The sequence below is a fragment of the Ursus arctos genome, unplaced genomic scaffold (genome assembly GCF_023065955.2).
Source record: "Ursus arctos isolate Adak ecotype North America unplaced genomic scaffold, UrsArc2.0 scaffold_20, whole genome shotgun sequence".
In the NCBI taxonomy this organism is placed as follows: domain Eukaryota; kingdom Metazoa; phylum Chordata; class Mammalia; order Carnivora; family Ursidae; genus Ursus; species Ursus arctos.
Genome location: NW_026622875.1, coordinates 9,384,492 through 9,396,790, shown reverse-complemented (window position 1 = coordinate 9,396,790; position 12,299 = coordinate 9,384,492). Strand labels below are relative to the sequence as shown.

Sequence of the window (12,299 nt, the reverse complement as noted above, 5' to 3'; positions counted from 1 at the left end):
TATATTTATTTCAAAACCATGTATGCCGATTATATTGACCCCCGAGTAAATTTGGAAACCAGCTATCTTAGGATGATGAAGCCCTTCATGTTTTGGCAGCTTCTGGTTCTCTAGTCTTCATTTCCCTGTGCCACACCCACTCCCCTTTTATCCTCCCAAAGTACTGATCTGTCCATTCCTGGAATGCTTCACGTTCTCTTTTTGAGAACATGCCTTCGCACATACTGTCCCCTTTGTCTGCAGCTTTCATCCCTGTTTTTATGTCATCTTTTAAGCCTCAGCTTGGCTGTTCTGTCCTCCAGGGTGTGGTCCATCCTTTCTATCTCATGGCCCGTACATTCATCCCTATCACTGTTTTTATGATTTGGTGCACTGCTTGGCTATTTTTCTGTTTCTTGACCTGTACATGCAGTGCCTATCTTGTTCTGTGTTGTACTTATGATGTCTAGCATTAGTAGAACCCGGTAACTATCTATTAAATAAAAAACAAAGCTAAACTAAACTAAAAAACAAAACAAAACAAAACAAAACAAAACAATTAAAGAAACATGGAGGAGAAATCTAATCTGCCAGCAGGGCTATTTGCTATTAGACATTTAATGAAAAATATTTATTGAGTAGAAGATATAGAGTTAGATATTATAACTGCAGAAGACAGATAGTAAGACAAAAATTTTTGAGGTCCTTTTATTTTTATTTTTTAATTTAAAAAATTATTTTAAAGTAGGCTCCACATCCAGCAGGGAGCCCAAGGTGTGGCTTGAACTCATGACCCTGAAATCAAGACCTGAGCTGAGCTCAAGAGTTAGATGCTTAACTGACTGAGCCACCCAGGTGGCCCCCTTGCTTTTTTTTTTATAATAATTTTTTATTATGTTATGTTAATCACCATACAGTATATCCTTAGTTTTTGATGTAATGTTCCATGATTCATTATTTGCGTATAACACCCCGTGCACCATGCAATATGTGCCCTCCTTAATACCCATCACCAGCCTATCTCAATCCCCCACCCCCCCGAAGCCCTCAGTTTGTTTCCCAGAGTCCACAGTCTCTTGTGATTCATTCCCCCTTCTGTTTAACCCCCATTCATTCTTCCCTTCCTTCTCCTACCGATCTTCCTATTTCTTATGTTCCATAAATGCGTGAAACCATTGATAATTGTCTTTCTCTGCTTGACTTATTTCACTTAGCATTGTCTCCTCCAGTCCCATTCATGTTGCTGCAAATGTTGGGTAATCATTCTTTCTGATGGCTGAGTAATATCCCATTGTATATATGGACCACATCTTCTTAATCCAGTCATCTGTTGAAGGGCATCTCGGCTCCTTCCACAATTTAGCTATTGTGGACAATGCTGCTATGAACATTGGGGTGCATATGGCCCTTCTCTTCACTACGTCTGTATCTTTGGGGTAAATACCCAGTAGTGCAATGGCTGGATCATAGGGTAGCTCAATTTTTAACTTTTTAAGGGACCTCCTTGCTTTTAAATAAAGTTTAGTTAAAACTCCGAAGAATGAGAGTTGGGAGTAGAGTGGTTATTTTTCAATGGAGAAAACATTGCAAAAAAAAATGTGGTGATGGATTTTAAGAGAAATATTTTCCCTTTAATGGCCAGGGGATGGAAAGGGGGAGGCATCTTAACCATGGTTTTATGAGAATGGTAGGAAGGAGACATTTTTCAATTTTAAAAAATCTCTCAACATGGATTGCTGGAGGGCGGGTGGGTAGGGGGATGAGGTAACTGAGTGGTGGGTATTAAGGAGGGCACTTGATGTAGTGAGTGCTGGGTGTTATAAGAAACTGATGAATCACTAAATTCTACCTCTGAAACTAATAATACACTATATGTTAACTAAATTGAATTTAAATTAAAAAATTTTTTAAAATCTCTCAACATTAACAAATCATGGCAGTAAAAGTGATTAAATTGGAGTCATGGTATATATAGTATATAGAAATTTTGTGTTTTGTTTTGATGTACTTTGATTGTATTTTCATATATTTACATAATTTTTATTATAATGTCCAGAAGAAAAAAAGAGAAACCTATAGGAAAGTAAGGGGGGAAAGGAGAGTTATATGGCGTCAAGGACTTCCAATGAATGGAAGAAAATGTATCGAGGGGTTATTTAGTACCCTGTGTAGTAGAAAGGAGTGAAAATATAAAGATATTTCTGTGAAAAGACATAATCAGCAGTTTGGGGAGATTATATCATATGAAAGATATTTAGGGCAAGAAAATGTGCAAAAAGTTGCTTCCCCTCCCAAACCCATCAACAATGAGTATGATGCATACATGAACCCTTGAAGTTTGGAATATCTTTTATGAAATATGAACATGCTCACGCCAGTGAGGTGTCTGCTGATATTCTCGCAAAATGCTCTCGGCACCACCCCCAGCTAACAGTTGCTCTCCCCCGCCCCAATGATCCACCCCCTGATAAAGCCTCATGAATCTGTTTCTTTTTCAGATTTAACTCTTGGGGTTTCTGCTGGATGAAAACCATGATCCGCACCATCAAGGAGATTAACAAGAGGAAGGACATTTTGCCCAATCTCACTTCAGGCTATCAGATTTTTGATACCTGTTTCACCATCTCCAAATCTGTGGACGCAGCTCTGGTATTCCTTACAGGGCAGGAAGCAAACAAGCCCAGTTTTAGAAAGAGTACTGGAGCATTTCTGGCAGGAATTGTTGGAGCAGGGGGATCGTCCTCATCAGTTGCTGTATCAGGAATTCTCGGGTTATATTATTTACCACAGATAATACTCAGGTATCTCAGAATACTGTGCTGGGTGCTGGTTTGTAAAGAAACACAAGCTATGTTTGGGTTCAATGCAGGAGATAGTCAGGTGCTCAGGTAAGGCTGAGATAAGATGCAGAGACAAACAGGGATGATGGTGAGCTGCTACCTCTACTTTCTCTGTTCAGTCTAGGCTCAGCAAGTGTGACCTGATGCCTCCCTGGAGGTGACGTCAGCGTCTTGTTTAAGAGAGAGAGCATGGGTGAGCTGGGACAGGAAGGAGCGGGGGAAAGAATCTCAGGCGGACTCCCTGCTGAGCCCTGAGCCCTGCGAGGAGCTCAATTTCAGGACCCTGAGATCATGACCTGAGCTGAAACCAAGAGTCGGAGGCTTAATCGACCCCCAGGCCCTCACTTCAGGCTCTTCGACATCCCTTAAGAACCTGCTTAAATTTTTGCCTTGAGGTTGTGAGTTACTGATTTGTAAGTTAGCTCCTCACCAGGCACTATAGCACTGGGCGAGGCACAGAGTAGGTGAGAGAAAAATACTGGCTGGTTGGTTGGCTGGTTGGGTGGTTGGTTGGTTGGTTGGTGCTAGGTGGGATAAGGAATCCATTTTGTTTCTTGCCTATATTAAAGCTTATTATTCATAACTCTTTTTGTACCATACACCAACACACTGAGATAAGCATGTGAATTTCACAAGATAGCTAGAATTTTGGATGCTAACATTACAGAATTTTTGTTTTTTACTTAAAATATATATTTTTTTACTTTAAGTTTTTACTTTAATTCCAGTTAGTTAACATACAGTGTTATATTAGGTCCAGGTATACGATATAGTGATTTAACAGTTCCATACATTGCCCTGTGCTCATCACAAGTGCACGGCTTAATCCCCATCATCTATTTCACCCATCCTTCCACCCACTTCCCCTCTGGTGACCCATCAGATTATTTTAAATTCAGAAATTTGTGACATGTTTCAACTTAAGAACAGATGATATTAAGAAGAATGGATTATTAAGAAAATATAAATAAAAGTCTATAATTATTTCTAAGGATGGGTCATTAAAGGATAGTCAGGATTTATTAACGTGAATGATGATTAAGCTTATTTGTGTTACTAAAGTAATAGGACAATTTGAAGTGATGGTAAAAAGTAGCCTTTACATCGTATTTCTATTATAAAGCTGCAAATACAAATGTATGAGGAACAGGAAAATACTGAGAAACTGAACCAAGAGGAGGGGTTGGGTGACCCAGTTGACATCTTAGGTGTGGGCTTCCTGCAGCTCAGTCGAATGGTTGCCATGAGCTCTATCTTCCACCAAAAACTAACTGTGGTCCAGGCACTGGCTAGAAAACTCTAGATTGATTTTCTCATTTAAATCCTTGCAAAGAAGGAAAAGGAGTCTTCTATGTGATACTTTCACATTGGTTGTTTCACCTAATATACTGATTATATTAAATTGTTATATGTTATAACATATATAATGTGTATTACTCATTATAGTATACTGAGTATACAATAGGTGTACTTAATGTACATAAGATGTAGATGTCATTACCCTGATTTTCTCATGGGGAAACAGGTTCAGAGGGTTTAAGTATCTTGTCCACAGTCTTACACTAATTATGGAGCCAGAACTAAAAATCAGGCATCTCTGCTTCCTAAATGAGATTCTTCCCTACATATGACCTCCATGATGCAAAGAAAAATGTAAACTTTAGCCAGGGGACTAAGAATAGGACAAGTGGTAGAGAAAAGAGAAAATAAGAATATTTTGTCACGTATAAAGGAATTGACAGTCATGGGGCTATGGAATTATAATATAGGAGGCCCTATTAATGGTGACATATTAATAACAAGGGAGGGGTTGGGAGAGAATGTAGCATATGTTCCTCATTGTAGAGCCAGGGAGGCTGGGGTAAGGCATAGCAGAAATGCATGTAAGACTGTCAAGAATTCACGGTACCAATGGAAATACACACTAGAGTCACCGGCAGAATGAAAAAAAAAAAGTACCTTTTCATTTATTTAGATAAGCACCTATAAAATGAGGGCTTCTAGAACTTTGTTGGAGAACGTGGCTAGACCTGCGGGTGCAGTAGAGCTTCCTACCACCTTCTTCCAGTGAGTCACAGGACCTAAACACTCAGCAGTCCTGGTGGAGAGAAACAAGGAAAGAGAAGAGAAAGAGGGATAGGAGTGGTGGTGGAAAGACACACATACACACACAAAGAAAGGGTCAAGGGAAGGAGGGAGGGAGAGAGAACAGGAGGGAACTGGCCTGCCAAGTAGACTGTCAGTCCTCTTGCTCCATCGTGCATGTGAATGAGAAGCTAGAGCTGAGAAAGCACCTGGATGGCTTGACTCCACACCTAGTCTCATGTGAACATAGGTGGAAGGTCAGATGACCTCCTTATCCATGCTGTGACCCCAGCTGTGAAAACTGCTGCATTGAATGTCATCACCTTAATAATTAGCTCCTCAGACTCCCCTGGAGTGGGGTGGGAAAAGGGTGTAAAGGGAGGTCAAAGTGTTCCCTTTGTTCCCCAAAGTCCCCACCCACGGGCTAGGGAGCAGACTGTAAGTCCTTTTGTGGAAGGATGTGAGAATGAAGGGAGAACAACTGTTAAGTCACCTCCCTCTCCAATAAAAATATTCAGAGATTGTGTAATATGTGATTTGGCTATTGCTTCCTAATAACTGCACGAATATTTTCCATTGTAGGTGGGTTATGCCTCTACCTGCTTAATTCTTAGTGTGACAAACTTCAGTTTCTATCTTATGTTCGCACAGTAGCCAGTGATAAGATCCTGTCGGATGCCATGGTACAACTCATCCAACATTTTGGTTGGACCTGGATAGGCATCATAGCAGCTGGTGATGATTAGGGAAAATATGGAGTAAAAACTCTTAGGGAAAGAATGGAGAGTGCCAACCTCTGTATTGCATTCTCTGAAATCATTCCCAAAGTCTATTCCTACGAGAAATGCAGAAAGCTGTTGATGCCATAAAGAACTCCACTGCCAGACTCGTGCTTTATGCATCTGATATTGACCTCAATCCTTTTGCATTGGAAATGTTTCACCATAACATAACGGACAGAACATGGATAGCGAGTGAAGCCTGGATTACCTCAGCCCTCATCACAAAGCCTGAATATTTCCCATATTTTGGTGGAAGCATTGGATTTGCAATACCAAGAACTGATATACCAGGATTAAAAGAATTTCTTTATGACGTACATCCTAGCAAGGATCCAAACGATGTCCTGACCGTTGAATTCTGGCAAACTGCCTTTAACTGTACTTGGCTTAATAGCACTGTTCCCTCCAGCATTGACCACAGAGTGAATGTGACGGGTAAAGACGACAGATTCATGCCATGTCTGATAAATTCTGTACTGGAGAGTAGAAGTTGGAAGATCTTAAAAATACGTATCTGGATGTGTCTTCTGGGTGTGTCTAAGAACCACAAACAATGTCAAACAAGCGGTGTATTCAATGGCTTATGCCTTGGATGGTCTAAGTAGATGCGAAGAAGGACATGGGCCATACATTCCAGGGAACACCTGTGCATATATACCTGACTTTAGCCTTGGAAGGTAGGTTGTTGGTTTGTTTTACTTCATGATATAGTTTGACATTAAAAGAATTCATACTAATAAAAACTTTGACTTGCTTTTCTATTTATTTATTTGTTTATTTATTATTTTATGTTAGTCACCATATGGTGCATCATTAGTTCTTGAGGTAGTGTTCCTTAATTCCTTGTTTGCATATAATACCCAGTGCTCCATTCAATATACACCCTCCTTAATACCCATCACTGGGCTAGCCCATCCCCCCACCCCCTCCCCTCTGAAGCCCTCAGATTGTTTCCCGAGTTCATAGTCTCTCATGGTTCGTTTCCCCCTCTGTTTCTCTCCCCCTTCATTTTTCCCTTTCTTCTCCTAATGATCTCCCTGTTATTCCTTATGTTCCACAAATAAGTGAAAACATACGATAATTGTCTTTCTCTACTTGACTTGTTTCACTTAGCATAATCTCCTCCAGTTCCATCCATGTTGATGCAAATGTTGGGTAATCATCCTTTATGATAGCTGAGTAATATTCCATTGAATGTGTATGTATGTATGTGTGTGTGTTTGTGTGTGAATATGTGTGTGTGCATATATATATATGTATGTATATATATATGTATATATATACGTATATATATACATACATATATGTATATATATATTTGCTTGTGTGACCTGAATGAGCATTTTTAAGTTCCCATTTGTTAACAGAATTCTTATTAGGTTTATTGTGAATGAAAGAAAACCCCCCCAAAACAATACCTTATGCAGAATAGGTTTTTTTCCTTCACGTAAGTGAAGTTCAGAGATTATAGCATTCTAGGACTGAAAGATGGCTTAGGGATCCCGATTCCTTCTACCTTGTTTCACTGTTCTCAAGATGTGAGTTTATCTCATAATCTCAAATGGCTACTTAGACTTCAGCCATCATGTCTGTACTGTAACCAGCAGGAAGGAGAAAGGGCAAAGATGTGTACATCCCTCCATTTCTGGATATTTCCTGATAGAATTCTCCTTACATCCCATTAGCCAGAATTTAGTTGCATGGTCACACCTAGCTGTGAGGGAAACTTCAGCCTCTATGCAGTGCGGGAGGGGCCGCGCAAAGGCATGAAGGCCAGAAGGAGAAGACTAAGGGGGGTCATCTTGGAAATATGGCTCTCCGACCTCCAAATCCATGACAGGATTCAGGGTACTTGACACATACCCCATATGAGATCATTCAGCAGCCCGAATGATCTCAGCAGGATGCACCCCTAACCACAGTGCTCCTTTGCTTACATCATTCAGTACCTCCCCTCTTATCCATAGAAGGTAAAGCATGCCATATGTGGTCTGGCACCGTGTCTTTGATTTTGTCATTCCTTCCATGACTCTCAGTGCTTTATTCTCCAGCAACACCAAATTGCTTGTCCCTCCCAACAGAGTGCTCAGGAGTCAGAACCACACAGCTTTATTTTTATTTTTATTTTCAAATTGACCCCACCACGCATTTAGTTTTGTGTCTATTTAGTCTCCTCCTGTCTATGGTAGTTCTCTATTCTACCCTTGTTTTTTATAACTTTGATATTTTTTTAATAAACTGGCCAGTTATTTTTAAATGTTTTGGGTTTTTCTAATTTTTTTTCTCATGATTACATTGAGATTATGCATTTTTAGCAAGAATACCATAGAAGTGATATATTCTTCTTATGTCTTGTATCAGGAGGTACATGATGTCATTATGAATGATTATTATGGACATTAACGTTCATCACTTAGTGATGTCACCATCCTTTCACTGAAAAGTATCTATGTTTCCCTTTGTAATTAACAATTATGGGGACAATATTTTGAGGATCTGAAAATAACACATCTCATCATGGTTTTGCCACAAATTTTAGCATCCACTGATGATGATTCTTGTCTGAAACAACTATTACTGTGTTGTTTAAAAAATGGTGATTTTCTATTTCCCTCACTCCATCTACATTTACTAACTGGAATTCTTCTCTCCCCCTCTGATTTAATTATAACAATATGGACTCAAGCATATTTATTTCTATTCGAACAGAATAATCCACAACCATCATTATTTATTCCATTGCTCAAAATTTCCCAGATTTGACTGTTGGGAGCCACTTTGAGCTGGTTTTTGTTTCCTTTGACACATCTTTATCATTTGTGAGCACTTCCTTATTTTCTGGAACCCCAAGATGTTCTGGATGCATCTTATACTTCCTCTGCTTCATGTCAGTAGTGAGCCATTTCTCCAAAAGAGTCCTATTTCCATTTACTGGAAAATGGAATTTGTAAATCAAGATTTGAGTGCAAGGTGTATTCCTTGGTACTGGAGAAGTTGTGGTAAATTCAGAATGAGAAATTAAGTTATATTTTAAAGGTCATAGGGCAGTTTCTTCATTTTAAAAGAAATCCTTTGGGTACTTTTTTGAAAAAAAAAAAAAGATCCTATATGGGAAATAACAATCCTCTAATTCATTATTTGAATATTTCAATATTATAATTTAATTTGCTCAAAGAGCAACAAATATGTATTATAATTACAGATAAGAGACTTTAGTGAGGTTCAAGAGACCACATAGTGTCATGGTGAATGTTGGTGGGATAGTCCATGACAGGATTCATGCTACCTGACGCATACCCCGTATGGTATCTGTAAGTTAAAACTGAAAAGCAGGACCTCACACAAGAGAGTTTTGCAGACTCATTTAGTACGCTTCATTAAAAATAAAATGCTTCATAAATGTACTGAAGTAAAATTTTTCATTTATTTAAAATTAAAATGACCGTGTACTCCATACTCAATTCTTCCCAGGTTATCCCATTAGCAGATTTGATCAGAATATGTATATTTGTAAAGTTCTTTTATTCTTGCTGTTTATTTGGACATATCTCTAAATTCTTTTGTATACCTGGATGGTAGAGAACTGTGTCCTGCCATCCAATGGTGATAAACAGATGGAATTATGGCAGTGTTATTCTTTTTAAAAAATTTTAGTTCTATTCTATTCTATTCTATTCTATTCTATTCTATTCTATTCTATTCTATTCAGTTAGCCAACATGGCAATGTTGTTCTAGAGAAAGGTCAGGGACTGGTAGCTTTTGAAAATTTCCTTTCTTAACTCTTCTGAAGATTGGAAAGAGAAAAAAAATGCCTCTTCCCAATGGTCTTGCAGTAAAAGTCACTACGTTGTGTATTCTGATGTAGATTTTATGTTGGTTGAGAACAGCATATGGTAAAAGGAAGGAGAGAGAAAAGGGCAGGTGCACCGGAGTGGCCCTACTCCAGGATGGAGGATGATTTTCAGAACACTTGGGATATCGACTTACTAAAGGCTTCAAGTTATATTAATCTCCATGACAGAGATACGGCAGGAATAATTTCCCTCCTTTTATAGACCAGGAAACTAGTGCTTATTCAGATATATGACTAGCCCAAGATCATGAGCCAAATATGAAAGAACCAAAATATGATGTCAGATCATCCATCATTCAGACTCTACAAAGTTGTTTGGACTCTCTGGTTTGTGGAGGGACCCTTGTTCCACATGTTAGTCCCTTGGCTTAGAATCTCCTTGTCCCCCATACTTGTCAGGGAAATTCCTACTAATTTTTTTTTAAAGATTTTATTTTATTTATTTGACAGAGATAGAGACAGCCAGCGAGAGAGGGAACACAAGCAGGGGGAGTGGGAGAGGAAGAAGCAGGCTCATAGCGGAGGAGCCTGATGTGGGGCTCGATCCCAGAACTCCGGGATCACGCCCTGAGCCGAAGGCAGACGCTTAACCGCTGTGCCACCCAGGCGCCCCCTACTAATTTTTTAAAACCCAGCCCAGATGGCTACCTCCTGGGGAAACCTCCTAAATTTCCCTAAGGCAATTAGTTAGCTAACTCCCTCACCTGTGTCTTTTCAGTGCTCTTTCCACATCAGTAACATAGAGGTACATTGAATTTTACTATTACTACCTGTTTGTTTGTTCAGCCTCTCCACTGGGCTGTGAGCTTTGCAAGGTAGGAAATGGATCTGGTTGATCTTCATATCTCTTCCACCTGACATGTAGGGAAGGGAATGGTGGGGGAAGTAGACTGGTACCTGTGCATGGAAAAAATCTAGGAGGAAAGTAGGATGATCCTTTCTTCCCTAGATATGGAGGTATTAGGAAATATTAGGCACTACTATGCCTAATCAATCCTTTTTGTTAGAAATGTATGAGCTATACAGGTAATCTAAAATTTTCTAGTGACTAAATTTAAAAATAAAAAGAAACAGATGAAATTAAATATAGTTAAGTTTTATTTGATCCAATGTAGCGGTTTTTTTTTAATTCTAATTTTTTTTAAAGATTTTATGTATTTGACAGAGAGAGACAGTGAGAGAGGGAACACAAGCAGGGGGAGTGGGAGAGGGAGAAGCAGGCCTGCTGCAGAGCAGGGAGCATGACGAAGGGCTTGATCCCAGGACCCTGGGATCATGACCAGAGCCGAAGGCAGATGCTTAATGACTGAACCACCCAGGCACCCCTGAAATAACATTTTAACATGTTGTCATAATCATGATAATGTAATATAAAATAATAATATAAAATTAATGATGGTTTACATTTTTTAAATCAAAGTCTTTGCAATCCAGTATGTATTTTATACTTTAGCTCATCTCAATTTGGCCAGGCACCTTTCAAGTTTCAATGTTCACATGTGGCTAGAAGTTGTTGTATTAGATAACAAAGGTATAGAGGAAAAGGAAAAAAAAATCCAATCACATGAATAGATAAGAGTTAGAGATTATTTTCTTCATAAACCCTGTTCTCTAGGCAATCAAATATTTACAAATTGCTTTTTTATTCTCTTGCTTTTTTTCTCCTTGTTTTCTAGCTAATGTACTATTTGAATACACTTCAGTTTACTACCCATAATGGAGAGAGAATAGAAATTGATGAAAATGGAGATGTGACTGGGTACTATGATATTCTAAATTGGCAATTAGGCGATAATGGAGAGATTGCCTTTGTGAAGGTTGGAGAACATATATTCACAAACTCTAAGTTTGAACTTGTGATGAAAAAGAATGTGACAACATTTTGGAACACTGAATCATCAAAGGTTAGTTACTTTGACATCTTACTTACATACACACAGAATTTGTTTATATACACAGAGAATGTATTCCAGGCACTTAGAATATCAGACATCTAGAGTTGACTATTCCAAGTCAATTGTTTCAATATAGTACATATCTTTTCTATATACAGATTCAGCTGTTTTCTTCTGGAGCATTTTCTTGGACTATAGTTTTAAATATTAGTTTTATCATTTTGTTTTTCTTCTTCAAGTACTCCAGTCAAAGGGTTTGACTTCCTTTATCTGTCTTCTGTTTTATCCACTTTCTCTCTGATCATTTTTGTCCTTTTCTTTATTTTATCCTTATGCTTTTCATTGTTTTCCTGACTTTATTTGATACCCCTTATTACATTTTCATTCAAATATATTTGTTTTTGAATGCCTTGTAACTTTTATCTTAATTTCTGAGATGGCTTTATTTTGTTTTTAGTTTCTTTCCTGAGTAAAATGAATTTTTTCCATTTCTTCTAGTTGTATATTTATGTTTTTAATTTTTAAATACCTGACTCAGCTTATTTTTTATAATGATTTTTTATTATGTTATGTTAGTCACCATACAGTATATCCTTAGTTTTTGATGTAATGTTCCATGATTCATTACTTGCGTATAACACGCAGTGCACCATGCAATATGTGCCCTCCTTAATACCCATCACCAGCCTATCCCAATCCCCCCCGCCCCCCGCCCGAAGCCCTCAGCTTATTTTTACACATCTCTAAGTGTTTTTCTGAGAGTATTTAATTGTTGTACTGGAATATTTATTTAAGATGCTATGTTACAGGAGTTAAGATGGCGGAGGAGTAGGAGACACCGTTTTCAGCCGGTCCCCCGAGTCG

At 38.5% G+C, this 12,299-nt stretch overlaps 1 pseudogene; it reads left to right on the top strand.

The window, feature by feature from the left end:
• LOC113254099 (vomeronasal type-2 receptor 1-like) overlaps positions 1–12,299 on the top strand; it is a 50,509-nt pseudogene that overhangs the window by 18,545 nt on the left and 19,665 nt on the right.